Raw genomic sequence first — 23,422 nt, forward strand, 5'->3', positions numbered from 1 at the left:
TGACCCTCAACCCTACTGTACCTAATAACCTTGCTCTTATTCACATTTACTCTTAACTTTCTTCTTCCACACACTTTACCAAACTCAGTCACCAGCTTCTGCAGTTTCTCACATGAATCAGCCACCAGCGCTGTATCATCAGCGAACAACAACTGACTCACTTCCCAAGCTCTCTCATCCCCAACAGACTTCATACTTGCCCCTCTTTCCAAAACTCTTGCATTTACCTCCCTAACAACCCCATCCATAAACAAATTAAACAACCATGGAGACATCACACACCCCTGCCGCAAACCTACATTCACTGAGAACCAATCACTTTCCTCTCTTCCTACACGTACACATGCCTTACATCCTTGATAAAAACTTTTCACTGCTTCTAACAACTTTCCTCCCACACCATATATTCTTAATACCTTCCACAGAGCATCTCTATCAACTCTATCATATGCCTTCTCCAGATCCATAAATGCTACATACAAATCCATTTGCTTTTCTAAGTATTTCTCACATACATTCTTCAAAGCAAACACCTGATCCACACATCCTCTACCAATTCTGAAACCACACTGCTCTTCCCCAATCTGATGCTCTGTACATGCCTTCACCCTCTCAATCAATATATATATATATATATATATATATATATATATATATATATATATATATATATATATATATATATATATATATACACTACTTTACCGAGTAACAGCAAATGACAGTTGCTCTCAATTCTGTCCACTAATCATTAACCAATTAGACAGTCGTGTTAACACTAATCACCGAGTATCATTTGAAAACCACTCTCAGCCCTTGACAATCTGTGAAACATCGTAGGTTGGAATTAAACAGAAATTATTGGACGGTTTACTTGACGCACGTTAATTGATTTTACGTAACAGTTCGACTTCCCCTGAAATTCGCCTTCCGGACAGAACTCCGCCTCAGTGTTGTTGCCCGTTGCTCGCTGTTCTGTATGGTTAGAATGTGTCAAGTCTGTATAGTCAGTGCAGTATTATCTATCAAGTCTGTATGGTGGTATGTGCCAGCTGTACTATGGTACTATGAGGCTGATCTGGATGACAGCACTTGCCTTGGTCTGTACTATAATATCCGTCATTAAACTTATACCTGTGTCTATGTCCACTATTATCTCTCCATTAGTCTGTCTGTCCATCTGTTATCCTGTGTTTCTATTAATCTCTGAATATATCGATCTATTTGTATCTATCGATCTACAAACTTCAATCACTATAAACTCGTATCTCCTTCCCTTCTCGCATACCAATTTCTAAAAGATGAAACATAAGAAGGAGCAAAGCGGGGAGTGCTCATCCTCCTCGAAGGCTCAAGCTGGAGTGTTTGAACCTGTGTGGATGTAATCAAAATGAAAGGGTAGTATGTTTCACCAGAGAAACCAGGATGTTCTGGCTCTGAGTGAAACAAACCTCGAGGATACAGAAGAATGGTTCGGAAATGTCTTAAGACTAAACTCAGGGGTTGGTGAGAGGGCAAAAGCTAAGGAAGGCGTAGGACTACTTCTGAAGCAGGTGTGGGAATGTGTGACAGTGCAAGGAAGTGAATCTTACATTACAGAACAAATGGGCAAAGGAAGAATTATGGGAAATGCGTTTAAACTACTGACATGTCAAAACAACCCGTCTCCTGTAGTTTCTGCCGCGTAGCCTATTGATGACTGGCGGCCTCGCCTCAGGTCTGTGGTGTTAATTGTTCACTTAAAGGAGCACCAACTGGTTACGCATGTCCTTAAAATATGATCTTAAATGTGGATCATAAACAGACTGCGGACGGGTCTCTTCCCACCCAAAAGAGAACCTACCTTACCCTGCTACTGAGTAGGTCATAACCTGTTGAAGGCGCCTCATAGAGGAAGTCCTGTGGCTGCAAAACAAAAACAACACACACACACACACACCTAGACCCCCATGATGTGAAGATTTGCGTTACTTGGTTTCATAGGCAGAGCCTTCGAATTTGAGTTCAGGGAAATCATCGTTACTCCTTACAGTTCATCAATTCGTCCACATCTTGCATACTGTGTTCAGTTTTGGTCACTCTACCTAAACAAAGGCATATAGAATGGAGTGAGTACAGCATCCAGCTACCTAGATGATTCCCGGATTGAGAAATAAATCCTACGAGATCAGATTAAACAACTTGAACCTATGTAGCTTGATAGGTTTAAAGGTGATCTAATACAAGTATTCAAAAGGATCAAAGGCTTTGATGGTCTTGATCTGTCAACTTACTGAAGACTTTATTCGCTTGATTTTACGCGTCGTGATGGATAGGAACACAGCGTGGGCTAACGATTTACCTCGAATGAGGCGAAATGCTTTTTCTGGGATTGTTAACATATCAAACGATTTCCTGATTTAAATACGTTTAAGAATAGACTTGATAAATGCTTCGAGTCAACGACCTTCATTTTTTTGCGCCTCTATTGTCAAGATGACAATTTGCATCTGTCTGTCGTCTAACTATTACCAAGTTATTCTGAGTTTCACAAACAGCCTCGAAAGTACCCAGTGTCTGTTGCTGTTTGAAGGCAGCAGTCGGCTCACGCCCAACCTAGGCGTTCATTCTCCACCCCTTCGGAGCTGGTTGATATATGGGTACCTGGTATAAGCTGGTCTGTGTGTAAGTGTGTGTGTGTGTGTGTGTGTGTGTGTGTGTGTGTGTGTGTGTGTGTGTACACATAGGAATAAAGATACGGTATATTATATACTATGTCAAGAGATGGGGCGCTCATCCACAAGTGGGCTGATGGCATTCTGTTCACAAACATACCCTCTCCGTATTAAGCATAACACTCGACATCACGTAACTTAAACGACTCGTTATCTTTAACTATACGCCTTCCAGCGGTGCTTAATGGCAGCGTCTCTTAAATATTTAAGAATTACATCATCTCTCTCTCTCTCTCTCTCTCTCTCTCTCTCTCTCTCTCTCTCTCTCTCTCTCTCTCTCTCCCTCTCTTCTAGGCAAAGATGGTCACGTTGAGTTCAACATATCTGTTCATAGCGACAGCTTACTAAAGCGTACATGGAGCATATAGTATGGCCATGAAACCCAAAACCTTGGCTCGTATATAGTCACTGCTCTGGCTCTTCACACGAACACTACATTCGTGTGTGATGTCGTAGGTCATCTGCAGCTGAGCAGAGAGCTGCCCTCGAGGTCTAACTGGTTCGTACAAAGTTCAACTGTGTATACAGCTCCCCTGGTTCGATTACCCTTGTCGACCCCCCTAGCGAATGCCCTTTATTTAGTCATTACGCCCGCTGGTTAATGGGCTTTAGGACTGCACAGATACCTTAATGACCCCTCGCTGCTGACAGCCATTGGAGGCCGTATCCATTGATCTCATGCATTAGTCAGATGCGAAGGGTAATTATGGGAGTAACGGTACGGTCAACCCCGTGTCCTGTTGCTGATGGTGGCTCGGCCCTGACACACGGACAAGTTACTCTGCTGGTGTGTGGCGTCGGGCGAACACGAGAAGCTAAATCACATCTTATGTATTGGGAGATAGAGACTTTTTTCAACGCTTTTTTCTTCTGTCTTTTCTCTTCTATCCTTCCCGGAGTTACACCTGCGCGACTCTGCTCTCAAGCCGATCGATCTGGGCCTCGTAAGCATGTAACTTACTCCAAAACTCCCGAACTTCTTTTAATTTTTTAAATTTAAGTCCACATTATGATTATACATGATCAGGGGGAAGCCGTGCAATATTAATTATAATTTCTGCCATAAAATTCCTCTGGAACTAATAAGATCACTTTCCAGCAGAGATGAGTAGGGGGGAAAAGAGATTTGCACTGGCTTACAGATTTCTACATTCTTATCTTTCTTTCCACATTCTATTTCCAAGATAACTGATCGGGCAATAGGCATATATATATATATATATATATATATATATATATATATATATATATATATATATATATATATTATTCTATTTTATCTATTATACTTTGTCGCTGTCTCTCGCGTTAGCACAAGGAAACAGACGAAAGAATGGCCTAACCCAACCACATGCACATGCATATACATACACGTAAACACACGCACATATACATACCTATACATTTCAACATATACATACATATACATACACAGACATATACATATATACACATGTACATAATTCATACTTGCTGCCTTTATTAATTCCCGTCGCCACCCCGCCACACATGAAATGACACAACCCCCCACCCCCCGTACGCGGGCGAGGTAGCGCTAGGAAAAGACAACAAAGGCCACATTCGTTCACACTTATTCTCTAGCTGTTATGTATAATGCACCGAAACCACAGCTCCCTTTCCACATCCAGGCCCCACAAAACTTCCCATGGTTTACTCCAGACGCTTCACATGCCCTGGTTCAATCCACTGATAGCACGTCGACCATGGTATACCACATCGTTCCAAGTCACTCTGTTTCTTGCACGCCTTTCATCCTCCTGCATGTTCAAGCCCCGATCGCTCAAAATCTTTTTCACTCCATCCTTCCACCTCCAATTTGGTCTCCCACTTCTCGTTCCCTCCACCTCTGACACATATATCCTCTTGGTCAATCTTTCCTCACTCATTCTCTCCATGTGACCAAACCATTTCAATACACCCTCTTCTGCTCTCTCAACCACACTCTTTTTATTACCGCACATCTCTCTTACCCTTTCATTACTCACTCGATCAAACCACCTCACACCACATATTGTCCTTAAACATCTCATTTCCAACACATCCACCCTCCTCCGCACAACCCTATCTATATCCCACGCCTCGCAACCATATAACATTGTTGGAACCACTATTCCTTCAAACATACCCATTATATAAGTCTTTTAACGTTTATGATCTACGCATACAGTATTGGAATCAATTGGTCGTCAACCCTTACATGGTCTTTTATATCTATGAACGTGCTAACCCTATATACACTTAAAAGGATCGAGTGTGTCTGTCGAAACCAACAACAGAAAAAGCTCATCAAACTTGGACATCAAAACACATGGCGTCTGTTATAAACCCGTCAACCGCCCAGCAGATTCACCTCCCAGTACCCAGACCACATCGTCGTTCTAACGTTGTATAACGCTGACTCTCATTTCCCTTACTGTATAACTTATGACTCAGTCAGCTAGGCCCAGTCTTAGGACCCTTTTGTTCACTCTGTCATCTATCTCTTACACCATCGTCCACGCAGAAGTGCACAACAACACTCGTCGCTCATGCTGCAAAACTCAGAATATCACTGGTATAAACAATCCACACGTTATGGAAACACGAAACTTTCCCCTAAAAGGAAAAGTCATCTCACACGACGTTGTAATCATAACCCGTATTCATAACTACGTCTACGTTAGTCTGACCAAACCTGATGCATTCTACATTGAAGTCAACATAACTCGAAGTATCAGTAGACCATTGACCATGATCCCATCCTTGGTTATGATGGTCTGGCCTTCAACCAAACCCTTAAGACCAGGTCAGAGGTAATATCATTATACCCAAAGGTCGTACCGTCGTGCTCAAGGGCCAGTCGCCCTATCGTGCTTAAGAATCGTGCCGTTGAAGGTCAAGGGTCATGCAGCGTCTTCAAGAGGTTAAGCTATCTAGACTCAAGGTCATGGTCATGGTCAGGGGAGGAGCTGGGCACTTCACGTCATGTCAACTTTATTAGTGTATTCTGAACTATCTACACAGTTGTTTTGGATTATCTATCAACGTCTTCAAACTCCTGCACATTTACATGAAACAATCTAACACAAAATAGCAGATCATAATCACAATTAAATATATCGTCTACCTCGCCCTGGACAAACAAACAATAATTATTGCAGGAAAGTAGCTAATGTTTCTCGCTGCGAATTCGCTTCGATCATGTCAAAAATCAGTTTGACAACACCATTCATAAGATAGGATTTTGATGTGGCAACTGCATCGATCAGACCGAAGGAGAAAAAATGATCTGTCACTTAGCGTAAACGAGTCATGAGAAAGAGGTGTTGCGCGTTTGGTGCGCAGACCAGTTGTGGCACAACAACCGTGTTGTGTGAGAGACTTTGATTCATACATACAAGTACAACGAAAACGTAGGGATCAATTAATGTAACAGATAAGTCAATGTGTATATAAGAAGAGTAGAGACAGACAAAGTTAAGATAATTAAAGCTTCGTTGATTCGTACATCTTCGCAAAGTTACGCAATTAGGTCCGGAAACATTGGTTGAAACAAAACTTACGCGTAACATCTTACGAACAACACACCCAAAGAGTCGGACTTCCAAACTGTTCGCGTTTCGACTAATTACATTCCGGTAACTGTTGTGCCAATATCATCGTTTACTATATATCAGTTCTTGATGCTTTCTCAGTCTTTCCTCCCTCCTTCCCTCCCTCCAAAGCCAGAACCCCGAGCTCGGTGCCTCAGCTTATATATGCCAAGGGAGACTGTCAAAGTTTCCAAGGAAGAGCCTTTAAAACTGATAGGTTGCGTAAGTCACGCCTGGGTGCGTTCGGAAGATGTTCTCTGCCCAGTCGAGTGTGTGGCCAAGTGTACAGAACAGCCGTAAGTCACGGTTTAAAATCACAATAATATTAGAATATTGAGCGTCGACGTAATGTAAGGGGGACATGGTAAAACTTGAGAAAGAATTCAGAGAAGAGTAACAAAGCTAAACCTAGTGACCTTCCCTATAATCTCTCTCAATAAGGTCCAAAGAAACATTTCTTTCTCTTGACACAAACAAGACGTATGGACTGGATGGCATCCGTCCTCTTGCTTTGAAGGATATGCTTCTAAACTTGTGCCTTTGCCTCCTCGTGTACATGTCTGTTTAAAAACCAGCTTCCCTTCCTGGAAACCTAGGGCATAGATACAACCTTTTGCAAAGAAAATTGACCTCTATAGCCCTTCCAACAACAATCGTCCGTTCCTTTGGCTTACGCTATTTCCAGAGTCTTTGGATCCCTCCAACCCCCATTTGAGAATCTTCACTCCAACCTTCAGTGCGGCTTTTGCAAAGAAAGATCCACCTATAATACCCTTTCCTATCTTCCTAACGTCTGCTCATCATCGCTGAGAAACTCTGAAGAATCTTATTTTGTAGTTCTTGATATATATATATATATATATATATATATATATATATATATATATATATATATATATATATATATATATATATATATATATCAAAAGTTTCTGGCGGGGTGTAGCATCGGCGTCTGATCTCCAAGCTCTTCTCTTTAGCCTTAAACCCTTCACTTTCTTCCTCCTTGGCCGATGGTTGATGAACTACCGGCTCCCACGCACCCAATCAACAGCGGTGAACCCCCTGGGGTTTCGTCCCATCTTCTTTAATCTTTCACCTTTCGCTTTCTTCAACAGATAACGGTGACGACTTAGCGTTGCTTCATTCATGCACATCATTCACATTTGTTTTCTCTTCTCTCTTGCTACGATCTGCGCCTAAACTCGTCACAACTTCTATAAACCCAATTTCTAACAATCTATATCCCCCCCTCCCCTTTCATACATTCACATACACACACACACCCGCCCTCCATACACACACACATACACACTCAAAAGAATCTTTCCAGTTTCTTCTCATGAATCTGCATTTCCACCACCCTACAGACTAAGCATACTTGGAATCACTAACGTATAACCTATTTGGGAAACCCTACATCACACAAATAGTTAAGCATCCCTCCCTCTTAAGAAAATGGGAGTCCTGCTAAGATGTAAGGACTTTACATTGCTAACGTTTGCTTGATTTCAGAAAGGACTGACCCGTCCTCGTATATAGTACTGCTCTCACGTCTGGGAAGATCCTAGCTCTACATATATACAGAGTCGAATCCAAAGCAGAGCAACTCACCAATTCTCGCAGTCTGCCCTCGCAACTTAACCCATTCGCTCTTCCGCCGCAGTGTTCGGTCACTTTCCCTCCACTAATACTTTAGTTTCAACCCCCGAGAGCTGGCTGCTTGTGTGCCCTTGCCATTAGCTACACCATGTAATACTCAGCAAGCCACTGCGTCAAGTGATTAGTCTGTTCACGTCGGCAACTCAAGGATGGGCCGTTGAGTTGCATCAACGAAGCCTTGAAACCCTATATAGCTGCTCATGTTTGACAGGATAACTATGACTTTCCAATTTTGGATAAATGAAAGACTTTCCACGTCCTTCTACACTCTACAAAAAGCTATTTTCCTTCTTTATTATCTAATCAAGCCTTAACATCGATGTGGACTTCAATATGTCAATGGAGCCTCGTATCACACATAACAACCCGAATCCAGCGTCCGAAGAATGTAATGAAAAGGCTTTTGGTGAGAACGTTAGAAGGCGGAAAAAGAAGACGAGATGTGACTGAATTGCGTAAAATACGGAAGGGCTTTAAGAATACAGTTACTCATATCTTAATGAAGAGAAAGTACGTACAGGAAGTCACAGCTCCAGACTAAGTCAGTCGAGGTCAACAGCAACAAAGAGCATTACTTTCATTTTTGTACGGGGAAGAAAATTTGGAATAATTTGTGACACGTTGTATTAGGTTTGAATATCAACTTGTTTACAAACGGACGTAACGAATACAGAGACGATGTGTAGAGGCGAAGTAATCATGAGTAGCATTAATGTTTCTAACTCCATATAAACCACCTACTGACTTACCTAACAGCATTCAAACCTAGAGTTTACCCTAAGGCATGGCTAGCGTGCAGCGCCCACCCCACGACAGAGGAATATGAAGAAAGCGTCTCAAAGCTTTCTACTTTTGACCCAATCATCACTTGTACCAAATCATTTCAATTACGTTCTTTTATTTGAGTTTGAAACCAGTGTCTGGTTGGAACCCCGTCATCAAGACTGTATATGTAATAGTTTTATCCTTTCTACAGAAAATTTAAAATAAATTCTATAAATTTTGTAAGTAATCTTTTGGCTAATTAAACAAAGACAGTTCCAATCTTTTGGGTAAGCAAATAGTTCACGATTTTATGAATTACGTTACTGTACTGAGGAGGCTAACGAACATCATTGAGAAAAAGATTCGAGGGTTCTTATGAGTACATACGACAAGATTATGTCAAAAGGCAGGACTTTAGTCGGCGTCACAATAACAATTCTTTCGTCAATTTCTTGCATCAATTTCCTCATTTCTATTATTTTCATTTTATTCCTCTATATATTCTATTTCTTGTGTGTGTGTGTGTGTGTGTGTGTGTGTGTGTGTGTGTGTGTGTGTGTGTGTGTGTGTGGGTGTGGTGTCAAACGCGCCCGTACAATCCACAGGCCATTTATTTCGTTTTAGTCAACATAAACAAGCAAGATGGCGCTGATGTTGAGGAAGTGGTGGCTCTCTCAACTTTACTCGTGTCTCTTGGTACACATACGACCATACTTGTTAAAAAGCTTATTTTAGGTGCACTCATGGTTGGCGCGAAGAGACAGTGAAAGTAGACATCATAAAGGTAACAAGGGGAGAGTTCAGAGACCTCTTCTCTGAATGCCAGTGTTAATGGAATGAGCGGGTTTCTCTTCCTATAATTTGTTGCCTCCATGGGTCTTTAATGATCCATAAACAACAAATGGGGCTTTATATGTTTAATGAGACATTCTTCGGGCAATGGTGTCCACACCGGAGTGAATGCTAAAAAAGCCATAGCGAAATTGTAACTCTCACACCTGAAATCACGTGGTGTGAATGTAAACAAAATAAATGGGATGTGTTTTTGATAATCAAAATTAATTTGATAATTTTGGACTTTTCTAAATACGTAATAGAATCTTATTACAAGCATACCATTGATAAATCATAATTATCATATATTTCACTTAACTGAAAAATTTTCACTCGACCAAGAAAACTGATGAAAACGTTTGGGAAGATGAACCATTTCGTATTGTTCCCTAGGCCACGAATGGACGCAACTGACGCAAATTTATGAAAAAATTGCAAATAAGAAAATTGACACAAATAGTGCTAGTGTGAAGTTGCCTTAATGAGTAGCAGTTGGCAAAGAAATCATTACACAGTTAAACACAAACCTCCCCTTGACACTATGAACCTTTTAGTTATCCCCTTTTAGTGATGATTTTACTTTACTTCCCATATTACATAAATCTTTTAATGGAAATGTGGCCTTCAGCAACAACAATACTATATAGAATATCTTAGTCACAAACTCACCAGAAAGTTCTGCAGGATGCATCTATACAGTACCATGTAGAAATTGTGATAAGTTTTATGTTCGGCAGACAGGTAAGGAATTTTTTGTCAGACTTAAGCAACATCAATATAGTATAAGAACAGGACAAGAATCAAATGCCTTTTCTTTAATTATTTTAAAGATTATGGTCTTTGTACTGACTGGAGTAATGCCATCTCAGTTATAAACTCTAACAATTGTACCACGAGAAATATCACTGAATCTTCTATCATTAAATACACAAAAAAATGTAATATTAATATTAACGAAGGTCTACAATTTGGATAGCTTTATTGTTGATAAGATTTGTAAACAGTTTCCTTTCTTATCCAAATAAATATCCAAATAAAAAATGAATTTCGATACAAAGAACTTGCAAATAGAAATCAAACCAGATATCCTGGTGACATTTCTAAGACTGTCAAACGCCTTGGAAGGAACGCTAATCATGGAAATTTAGTCAACAATTGCTATTTCCAATAAGAACATGGTTTAGATACATCACGTACTGCCTCATCTGTAGGTATAAATGTTCAATGGAACATTTCTAGACACGTCCACCCGTGAATTAACAATACACTGTACTGTATCGTCAAAGGTCAAAGACCTCAAGTTTAATATGGTGTTGGTTTACCTGAGAACCAACCATAAGTCTAACTTGGAGGGTTGAAAGCTGAGCACTGGAGCCCTTCCTGGTGATTCCTGATTTTCGTCTCACGACTCATAACAGAGCATCTATACTGCGTATGTGGAATGATCCAGGATCGTTTGAATGACGTCTTTATTTTAGGATTTACAGGAAAGCTCTCCTGTCTTTGGTGAGGATGATGGTCTAACATGTAGAATCATATATGGCAAAATACGTCACCAAGGGTCGTACATGTAAGCTGATATGGAGATCAGAACTTGTATCACAGAACTGGAAAAGTTTGACTACTTTTGGTGATTCCTTGTCTCCAAGGCTCAAAGAAACCTTGATCATTTACAGTCCCTTAATCAAATACATCCGGGAGCAGCTATGAATGGCTGTGATCCTGTGGTTGTGCCTGGTTCCTCTGAGGCGAAGGGAGTAGCTTGGAGGATAGATTCTTTCGTGTCATAGGTTACCATTCCTACCTCACGTAAGGCTCTCGCCCAGCCAGAGCCTGTGAGCATGACTGATTTGCGCCGGGAACCCCGGCAAATTTATTGTGCACTCTTGATTAAAAGTTTTCTGCTGACTAGTGATATAAGTGGATATATCATCATGATTGACTGACATGCAAATCACAAGGGAATGCCTGAAACGACAACTGATACTTTACCTGGATGATAAAGTCCTACATGCAGATGAAGATCATCCGATGGTGAACCACTTCTTCTGAGGATATGAACTCTAGACACAAGGGGTGTGATCACTGTGAGTATTTAAAAAGAGCGACACCTAAAAATTCGCAAGAAATATTTCCCAGAGTTATATTTCAACTTACTAAAGCCGGGATTACTTACGTCCCACATCTCCTACCAAATAGTCTAGAATTTGACTCTCAACCGAGTTATGTCATGCCAGGTTTCTAGAGAAATACATATCCCTAAAATAACCATAACTCTAACGCTTCGTCATGCTAGGTGGCCGAGCCACCACTCGACCTTGGTCCTCTTCAAGTACAGGTCGCTGTGGTTGCGGATAATCTTTACGTGTCACCTGAATGTGATCATCAACAGAGAACTGCTGTGATGGAGATCTGAACACTGGCTAATCAAACCAACGTTCCTTGAATCCCTCAGCTACCTTCCTGCGGGAAGCCCATGATCATAGTTCTGTTTCGTGAACGTTGAAAACTCTGCGTTGCGAAACCACCATAAACCACACCCCATACGAAAGCCCTCGGAACCTCTCTGTCCAGTAAAGCGTTGAACAACTGTGGACATAGAACTCCCTCGTTCAGAGACTGGTTCAGCTGTACACCAGCTCCACGTAGGAGAAGAAGGAACTTGTGTTGAATCTTAGCAAGAAGACACCTGTGTATTCGTATGTTCATATTCGTATGTGCCCTTACATGCTTATGAAATCGACACGAAAGAGGATGGATGGAATATACACATATGCGTCATGCGTTCATAGAAATGCTTAGACACACAGAACTTTGCGTAAACAAATGGCCACATGCGTATGCACATACTGGACAAGCAGCTACAACAAGGTAAACAAATACCCATTTTCGCGAGTCAGTGGACCAAATCAAGAGCGGGAGGTGAGATCTGTCTCACAGAAAACGAGGATTGTAAATGACTGGTCCCAGCGCACCTCACCTCACACCTTATATCAACGTACACCTCACAAGACCTCAAAGCACTTCAGCTTGTATCACCTTATACCTAACAACACCTCATCTCTTACAGCACCTCATACTTCATATCAACTTACACCTCACAACATGTCATCCCTCACGGCGCTTCACAACATCTCACACCTCACACCTCACCACGTTTAACATCTCAGGACATATTCCATATTGGGGTACCTCATAACACCTTATGCCTTTCAATAATTCTCTCACACCTCACAACCCCTCACTTTAAAGCACGTGACACCTCATATCTCATAAAATCCTACGGCCCCTTACTTCCCAAGACCTCATAACATTTCACATCATGTGATATCATACCATTTAGAAAAACCTTCACAATATATTGTACCTTACATCAACTCACACTCTACAGGACCTCATACTTCACAACAAATGTGATTGCATAACATCTTATATTCCACACCTCATACTTAACCAGTACCATACCATAAAATTCACATATCCTGCTGCACAACTCCTTAAACTCACAACACCTCACACTACACAACATCTTATATCATCACAGCACTTCACACGAATCAAAACCTCATACTTATACCACAAAATACCTCCTACTTTACACCAACTCATACTATACAGTACCTCAAGCTAAACAAAACATTATACAACACATCACCTCATGCTATGATCACCTCACGCCACACACTACCACATACTATCAAACACCTCATACTGCACAATTCATACAACACAACACATTGTACTGCATAACCACTAACCCAACACAACACCTCATACTATACAACACCTTATGATGCACATTACCTCATCGGTCAACATAAAACTCGAACTCTAGAGCACTTCAATCTCCACAAAACCTCATACCCAACAACAGCTCATAAAGAAATCCATAGGCTACAACCCCACATATTACGTAGCATGTCTTACTCAACACACATACACCTAATACATCACCACACCTCATACTCCTCACACTCCAGAAACACATCTCCAACAGCGCGTCATACTTCCGACAGCTTATTGATACAACGCTACACTTCACTTCCTTCATAAGCCTCATGCGAGCAAGGCAGCAAGCGCCCAGTCCCGCCACATCTGGCAGCCCCGTGTCCATCCTTCTCCGACTTGCCCACCAGCCAACCCGATTATCAACATGCAGGATGGAGGGAGGACGCGGAGAAGAGAGCAAAAGGACGCTGGGGGAACGAAGTGCAAATGGAGAGTAATATGGGACATCAAAGTGACAGCTCTGACAACGAGTGCCCCTCCATGACTTCATTAATGCTAAATGTCGCAAAGAGGATTTCATGAAGCTTCGCCTATATTCCCCCCCACCCCACACACCCCATCCCACACACACACACACACACACACACACACACACACACACACACATTTACATCAAATTCTCTTCGTAACTAGTTTCAGATTAGTGGTATATCCTTGACGAGCGGTCGACCAATTCAACAAGGAGTTAGTTAGCGGTCACGTGTGGCGCTTACATGATCAAAAGTACGAACATTCATTTGTTTGCCTTGAGCAGAGGTGAACGCTGATCTATAGTGAACGCAATGATCATCCCACCTAACGCATCATCTTCATACACTAGTTACTTTTTTTTTTTCCTCTTCTTTAGTTCATACCAAATTTCATCGAATTACATACTTATGGCCTCCTTACTATTTCACTGCGTTTTGTTCACTTGGCTGCTGCCTCGGAACATTCATCTATGTGTCTTCGTCTACGTCTTGCCTCATACATCTCATTATTACCAATATTTCGTAACGTCTCACATCTACTGCCTTCGTACCCTCCGTCGTTCCCCATCCTTCACAGCTTCGTCATGTACTGCTTCGTTTGTAACTTTTTCAGTCATGTCCTCGCTTATATCTTTTCTATCACCCCTTCGCGTCTTCCATTTTCTCTTTCTGTGCTGCCTCATCTAACTTTCCCAATCCTCTGTTCCTCTCCTGTGTCTCCTTCTATCAACAATTGTTTCAGTGTATTTTCTTCGTTCATTTGCTCGAGGCACCCCCCCCTCCCGTACTGAGTCGGAACGGAAGCAGAAAATTTGGAAGTGGTATCTGGAATTTTAATGAACCTTCTGGACACGTGAATGACACATGGAATTACTGGAAAACGAGATTCGCACGGCAGTATTCAAGTATGCAAAAGATGACGAGGTCTGGTGAGGTGGCCAGAGAGAGAGAGAGAGAGAGAGAGAGAGAGAGAGAGAGAGCTATTTATGGATCTCAGTAGTGTAGCAGTTAGAGTTGATGGCTACGAAGCACTCACGGGCTGCCCGGGGTCGAGCACGCATAAATTCGAATCCAGGTCTCGACCATAGTTCATCCTCCACTATTGGCTGGTCGATAATTTTGACTTAATCTAGGATATATATATATATATATATATATATATATATATATATATATATATATATATATATATATATATATATATATATCCTAGATTAAGTCAGAATTATCGACCAGCCAATATATATATATATATATATATATATTATACTATTCGCCATTTCCCGCATTAGCGAGGTAGCGTTAAGAACAGAGGACTGGGCCTTTGAGAGACTATCCTCACCTGGCCCCCTTCTCTGTTCCTTCTTTTGAAAAATTGAAAAAAAAAAATGAGAGGGGAGAATTTCCAGCCCCCCGCCTCCCTTAACGTATACATATATTTACACACACAGACATATACATATATACACATGAACATAATTCATACTGTCTGCCCTTATTCATTCCCATCGCCACCCCGCCACACATGAAATAACAACCCCCTCCCCCTCATGTGCGCGAGGTAGCGCGAGGAAAAGACAATAAAGGCCCCATTCGTTCACACTCAGTCTCTAGCTGTCATGTATAATGCACCAAAACCACAGCTCCCTTTCCACATCCAGGACCCACAAAACTTTCCATGGTTTACCCCAGACGCTCCACATGCCCTGGTTCAATCCATTGACAGCACGTCGACCCCGGTATACCACATCGTTCCAATTCACTCTATTCCTTGCACGCCTTTCACCCTCCTGCAAGTTCAGGCCCCGATCACTCAAAATCTTTTTCACTCAATCTTTCCACCTCTAATTTGGTCTCCCACTTCTCCTTGTTCCCACCACCTCTGACACATATATCCTCTTTGTCAATCTTTCCTCACTCATCCTCTCCATGTGACCAAACCATTTCAAAACACCTTCTTCTGCTCTCTCAACCACACTCTTTTTTATTACCACACATCTCTCTTACCCTTACATTACTTACTCGATCAAACCACCTCACACCACATATTGTCCTCAAACATCTCATTTCCAGCACATCTACCCTCCTGCGCACACCTCTCCCTATAGCCCACGCCTCGCAACCATATAACATTGTTGGAACCACTATTCCTTCAAACATACCCAGTTTTGGTTTCCGAGATAATGTTCTCGACTTCCATAACTCTCCCAGAACTTTCGCTCACTCCCCTAACCTATGATACACTTCCGCTTCCATGGTTTCATCCGCTGCCAAATCCACTCCCAGATATCTAAAACCACTTCCTCCAGTTTCTCTCCATTCAAACCTACCTCCCAATTGACTTGTCCCTCAACCCTACTGTACCTAATAACCTTGCTCTTATTCACATTTTCTCTCAGCTTTCTTCTTTCACACACTTTACCAAACTCAGTCACCAGCTTCTGCAGTTTCTCACACGAATCAGCCACCAGCGCTGTATCATCAGCGAACAACAACTGACTCACTTCCCAAGCTCTCTCATCCACAACAGACTGCACACTTGCCACTCTTTCCAAAACTCTTGCATTCACCTCCCTAACAACCCCATCCATAAGCAAATTAAACAACCATGGAGACATCACACACCCCTTCCGCAAACCTACATTCACTGAGAACCAATCACCGCCGGCAAGGCAGCGGGTTTGGATGGTATTACAGTGGAATATATTAAAAAAAAGGGGGTGACTGTATTGTTGACTGGTTGGTAAGGTTATTTGATGTATGTATGACTCATGGTGAGGTGCCTGAGGATTGGCGGAATGCTTGCATAGTACCATTGTACAAAGGCAAAGGGGATAAAAGTGAGTGCTCAAATTACAGAGGCTTCAGAAGTGGTAGAGGATGTGTGGATCAGGTGTTTGCTTTGAAGAATGTATGTGAGAAATAGAAAAGCAAATGGATTTGTATGTAGCATTTATGGATCTGGAGAAGGCATATGATAGTGTTGATAGAGATGCTCTGTGGAAGGTATTAAGAATATATGGTGTAGGAGGCAAGTTGTTAGAGGCAGTGAAAAGTTTTTATCGAGGATGTAAGGCATGTGTACGTGTAGGAAGAGAGGAAAATGATTGGTTCTCAGTGAATGTAGGTTTGCGGCAGGGGTGTGTGATGTCTCCATGGTTGTTTAATTTGTTTATGGATGGGGTTGTTAAGGAGGTGAATGCAAGAGTTTTGGAAAGGGGCAAGTATGAAGTCTGTTGTGGATGAGAGAGCTTGGGAAGTGAGTCAGTTGTTGTTCGCTGATGATACAGCGCTGGTGGCTGATTTGGGTGAGAAACTGCAGAAGCTGGTGACTGAGTTTGGTAAAGTGTGTGAAAGAAGAAAGTTAAGAGTAAATGCGAATAAGAGCAAGGTTATTAGGTACAGTAGGGTTGAGGGTCAAGTCAACTGGGAGGTAAGTTTGAATGGAGAAAAACTGGAGGAAGTAAAGTGTTTTAGATATCTGGGAGTGGATCTGGCAGCGGATGGAACCATGGAAGCGGAAGTGAATCATAGGGTGGGGGAAGGGGCGAAAGTTCTGGGAGCCTTGAAGAATGTGTGGAAGTCGAGAACATTATCTCGGAAAGCAAAGATGGCTATGTTTGAAGGAATAGTGGTTCCAACAATGTTGTATGGTTGCGAGGCGTGGGCTTTGGATAGAGTTGTGCGCAGGAGGGTTGATGTGCTGGAAATGAGATGTTTGAGGACAATATGTGGTGTGAGGTGGTTTGATCGAGTAAGTAATGTAAGGGTAAGAGAGATGTGTGGAAATAAAAAGAGTGTGGTTGAGAGAGCAGAAGAGGGTGTTTTGAAATGGTTTGGTCACATGGAGAGAATGAGTGAGGAAAGATTGACCAAGAGGATATATGTGCCAGAGGTGGAGGGAACGAGAAGTGGGAGACCAAATTGGAGGTGGAAAGATGGAGTGAAAAAGATTTTGAGTGATCGGGGCCTGAACATTCAGGAGGGTGAAAGGCGTGCAAGGAATAGAGTGAATTGGATCGATGTGGTATACAGGGGTCGACGTCCCGTCAATGGATTGAATCAGGGCATGTGAAGCGTCTGGGGTAAACCATGGAAAGTTCTGTGGGTCCTGGATGTGGAAAGGGAGCTGTGGTTTCGGTGCATTATTACATGACAGCTAGAGACTGAGTGTGAACGAATGGGGCCTTTGTTGTCTTTTCCTAGCTCTACCTCGCACACATGAGGGGGGAGGGGGTTGTTATTCCATGTGTGGCGGGGTGGCGATGGGAATGAATATAGGCAGACAGTATGAATTATGTACATGTGTATATATGTATATGTCTGTGTGTGTATATATATGTGTACATTGAGATGTATAGGTATGTATATTTGCGTGTGGGGACGTGTATGTATATACATGTGTATGTGGGTGGGTTGGGCCATTCTTTCGTCTGTTTCCTTTCGCTACCTCGCTAATGCGGGAGACAGCGACAAAGCAAAATAAATATAAATAATAAATAAATAAATAAATAAATATATATATATATATATATATATATATATATATATATATATATATATATATATATATATATATATATATATATATACACACACTGTTTATAGTCAAAGGTTACCGAAGGGCTTTTAGATCTACAGATTTTGCATTTATATTTTTCTATAAAACTTACTCCACTAATTAACAAAGTGCAACAATATTATCGACACAACTTATACCTCTTCCTAAACCTACTTCACCCTTGACTTCCCAAACTTCAGAACATTCTGAACTTTCTAAGCTTTGCTACACCTTACACTTTGGTGCCTTCTCATTTTGACTGACCCTTAATCTTCACTGTACTCTCATCTTCACTACACTCTCATCTCCACTTGTGAAAAATGTCCAAAAAGCCAGTTTCTTATCCTTAAACACGTCCCACAGAGATTGTAATTTTGAGAGTCTTATGCTAAATCAGAATCACCACTTAAGATACGTACAGAGTGCCTTGCTTTCAGATGGGTGGAGGATGATGAAAGGTAAAGATTGTCATTCATCTAGTGACAGAGTTCATCCCTTGTCACGTATCAACAGTGCAGGTCCCCATCTCTCTGTAGCTTGGTTCTTTGGTCGTCGTCTTCGGGTTTGTGGATAACCCATACCATGAGATGGACACTCGTAAACAAAAAGGTTCCTGCTGTCGCCATATTCAGTATCGTGTCCTCGGCCGCAAACATAAGGAGCCAGTCAGTGCGAAATTATAAATTAGCCACCTTCCATCACTAGGTCTTGACGCTTGGTCAGACTGATTTCTTGAATATATTTACTAATGAATGGCTAACCTCCTCCTCGCAATTTCTTTAAGACTCCGGGATAAAGTTCACAGGGTCCTTGGGTTTTATTTGGCTTCACTTTAGGTATACGGTTTAACATATCAACTCTTAAGCATAAAAAAGATGTTTCATACAATTCATCTTCTTCAATTCCCCTTAGATCTTCTATGTGGTAAAGCACCCCTTATTCCTGTACTAGAAAATGTTTTATAAGATGTTGATCAAAATTATCTCCATTTCTGTTGAAATGAATGAATGACCAGGTTCGTAAGAAGACAACGTTAAGTATCTAGGGCCGAAGAATAGACACTAGAAGTAGAGAGAGAATAGAATAGTTACAGCAGTGAGCAATCGAGATGATTCATGATGGACTGACGAAAAATCCTACGAGCGCAGAAAACGACGATATCAAGCATAAAACTATTCCTCCGAAGGTCGGTTTCGACACAAAATGAATCTATACGACAGTTACGTTCATGCTTGGTTTTTCGTTCATGAACTGAACAGAAGCAACCAACGATGGTTGCTACTGCTCAATTCATGAAGTCCCCCCCACCACGGAAAGGTAACCAAGCTTCGAGGGGGATGGGTGTTTACCCTGACGCCAACGGCGAAACTCAATACAATATTTGTATAAAATCTTTCCTTAATCTTGAAAAATGAATCAGTTTCCTTAATCTTGAAAAGTGAATCACTTTCCTTAACCTTAAAAATGAATCAATCATAGGGAAGAATAGCCCCAGTCATATGAAGACCGGCTGACCGAATCCTTGCGCATTGGGTAGAAAGTGATTTCTTTGATGGTAGCTTTATGGAAGGCACGGTAGCGTCGGAAGAGTTTCATTTGTTCTTTGAAGAAGGAAGGCAAGAGCAGCCAGCGTGCAAATACAATGACTTCGGCAAGGGCGCAGTGCTGTGGGCTGTGAGCATGCCTTTGGCAAGTGATCTGCTCCACAGAGAGGCCATTGATACGGAGGAAGTTGGGATCCGACATGAGTTTGTTGTAGGTGGGACATCCCAGATCCTCAAGGTTAACGACTTTAGCGCGGCATTTGAAAACGGTGGTAAAGAGAGCCTCGATGTATCCTCCCTTGAAGAGCAATACGTCGTACTGGTTAAGTACATCAAGAAATTCGTTGATGTCGACTAAGTGGGAGGGTCCTGAGACGACGGTGCAGGTGGTCAAGTCGAAAATTGCTGCCTCAGTGCAGTACATTGCGTGGAAGTGTTCTGTGCCGACGCCTTCTTCTACAAAGTTGATATCAATTACGGCTGCTCGCATACGCTGGTGCCGTTTAAGGAAGGCCCAATAGAAAGAATCGCCAAATGGTACAGGAGTTGTAGCGTAAGAAACCAATTTAGGGAAAGACCAGCAGCTTCCGGGAAGGTCAGAAGATTTGAAATAGAATGGCTTTGCAGTTGGTGGGCGAGGGACGTGAACGCTTCCGTAGATCTGCATCTTGGAAGATCATGATTTTCTCTGATGTAGAGTTAACGAAGTAACCTCGGATATCCTTGCATATATTTTAATATAGTGATGTTAATATAGTGATGTTAAACCAGATCAAACCAGATCAAATACCCTCAAGTGAAGGCGTAGTGAAGAAAGTGTTTTGTTAAGATGGCGTAGTGCAGATAAGGATACAGTGCGGTTGAGTTTGGAGTGAAGATGGTCCTTTATCTGAATTACCAGGTTTTTTAGCATGGAAATGTATTGCTGGAGGATTGTACTGAAAGTATCCTTTGACCTTGAATAAAAGATTTTAGTGATAATGTGTAACGAAGGTAAGAAGCTTGAGACCATGAGGATGTAGTGAAGATGAAGTTTCAGTGAAAATAAGTGGCCAGTGAAGATCGTGTAGTGTAGAGGCCTCTGCTCCGACCCATAAGATTATAATAAATATGTGGACGTAGTGAAGATGGAAGTGTAGTGAAGATATATATATATATATATATATATATATATATATATATATATATATATATATATATATATATATATATATATATATATATATATATTCCTATGAGTCCACGGGGAAAATGAAACACAATAAGTTCCCAAGTGCACTTTCGTGTAATAATCGCATCATCAGGGGAGACACAAGAGAGAAATATACGTCAGTTGACATACATCGAAGAGACGAAGCTAGGACGCCATTTGGTAAACGTGTGAATCACACTTTTCCCATGGTGTCTTTGTCTTAAACCGTCACCAACATCCGTAATCAACTGACCTAATAAATGAACAATAACTCTCATGCTTCTAACATAACTGTAAAACTCCTTAGGGTTCATTTTGCTCTTTTCAGCAATATACGTTTCATATTGACGTTTACTTTGTCGTATAACTCTCTCTTACCTTTTCTCCTCAAATTTACATAGCTTGCTCTATCATGATGGTTATCTGGATTCTCTTAGTTTCCTGTGAGCTGCTTTCTTAGACAACAGCCATATATCTATTTCCAACACTTTGGTCTCGTTTCAGAAATAGACTGTCTGCTAAGCAAAGGCGCAAAATGTTCCCTTTACTGCTTTTACGGTTTTCAGAGCTAGGTTCAAGTCATTTACCTTGACCATATCATCCACAGTTTGTCTGTCAAAAGCAATGCAAAAATCATGTAAAGTTGCACCTTTAAAATCGGGTATCATGTTGAAAAAGCAACCTCAAAAGTAATTTGTCAATTACTTGTACCAAACTTTAGTCCAGTCTCCACATTATTAACCAGATCCTCATCTGTAGTTAGTTCTTCGTGAGCAAGTTTTTCAAGTACTCGGATTACGTCACTATCAAGGAAATTTATGTACAGTCCGCGCCCGGAGCTACTGGAGAGGGATTCTCCCTATTTAGATACCGGTATGTTAGAACCTCTCACTATGACAGACTCTTGTTCATTACAAACTTCTGCTGATTGATCGTATATAATCTTTCGTCTACCTCTGAAGTCTGTGCGGGGACCTTATCTACCAACACTATTCTATTTTCCTACGCAGTTTACCTAAAATTTCTCTAAGAATGGACTCGCTATTCTCAACGGCTACAAAATTTTTTGAATGCAGGATTTAGGTGAGCTTTGACAGGAAGCAGGACACCACCGCCTACTTTGTTTCCCTTATCTCTATGAAACAGAGTCTACCCCGGAATCAAGTATTCGGCGAGAAAATCTCTGTTTCTGATATATGACCAAGATTCGGAAATGCTAATCATATCATGATTTCCTCCATACCTGAATATATGATCCTTACTTTCCACTCTTCCCACCAAGTGGACCCGTGTCTTCATTTGCACGTGATATCAAAAAAAAAAAAAAAGATAATTCGAACGAAGCCTTGACGACATGGTGCAGTAGGAACATGAATGTATTTAAGACTTTAAAATGCCACTAAAATATCATTATATACATTAGACTTTCCTTCTGCATTTCAGGAAATAATCGATATGAAATAAACGTCGTATGATCTGCGAAGCTGACATTGCTTGGACACGCTCTACGCCTTAGCCAGAACACCAGAGAAACAAACTAATGAAGTATATATATTAAATTTTTGACAATACCACGAATATTCTCGAACATTCCCGAACAGATCAGAAAATTCATCATTAATTACGTGGCTTTGAAGGACGAGTAGGTGACTAAGGTAAATTTTAATTCAGACCTCAAGTGAGGTCAGAAAAAGTACTCAATGGTGTTCTAGATTACTAAAGAAAAAATTCAATGCTTCTTTCATTGGAACAAAAGACCAGAAAAATATTCTCTTTTACCTGTGTTAAATAAAGCATTTAAGCAAGGCAGAAATTCTTCCTATGATTTCACCCTTGATAATTCATATATTTTCTGAAGTCTATGAAAACTGCCAAAAGAAATAAGAATAGAAATATAATCATCTTTTACTACACGTTCAAAAATCTGGTTAAATATTTCGAGGAATATATTAGAATATTCTGTTGGCAAGCGTAGTTTAGGTTATCATCCTTCTCTTCAACACTACTGCTCACCAATCTACACCCTGGCTGAGCTGGACTGGGGACTCCCTGTTATGATGCATAACGTAAACTGATGTATGAATCTGGGACGCTGACTGTGAAACTTCTGTGTGTGTGTGTGTGTGTGTGTGTGTGTGTGTGTGTGTGTGTGTGTGTGTGTCCATACATACATAGCAGGAAAGACATGATGCATATATACAAAGTTATAAGACGGGTCAAAACGAATGTGAAAGTCTCACCCCCGCAACACACATAAAGTAATCACAAACAGTAATTAGGACGCTACCAACCACTGGT

This window comes from Panulirus ornatus, chromosome 2, assembly GCF_036320965.1.
Source record: "Panulirus ornatus isolate Po-2019 chromosome 2, ASM3632096v1, whole genome shotgun sequence".
NCBI classification, from domain to species: Eukaryota; Metazoa; Arthropoda; class Malacostraca; order Decapoda; family Palinuridae; genus Panulirus; species Panulirus ornatus.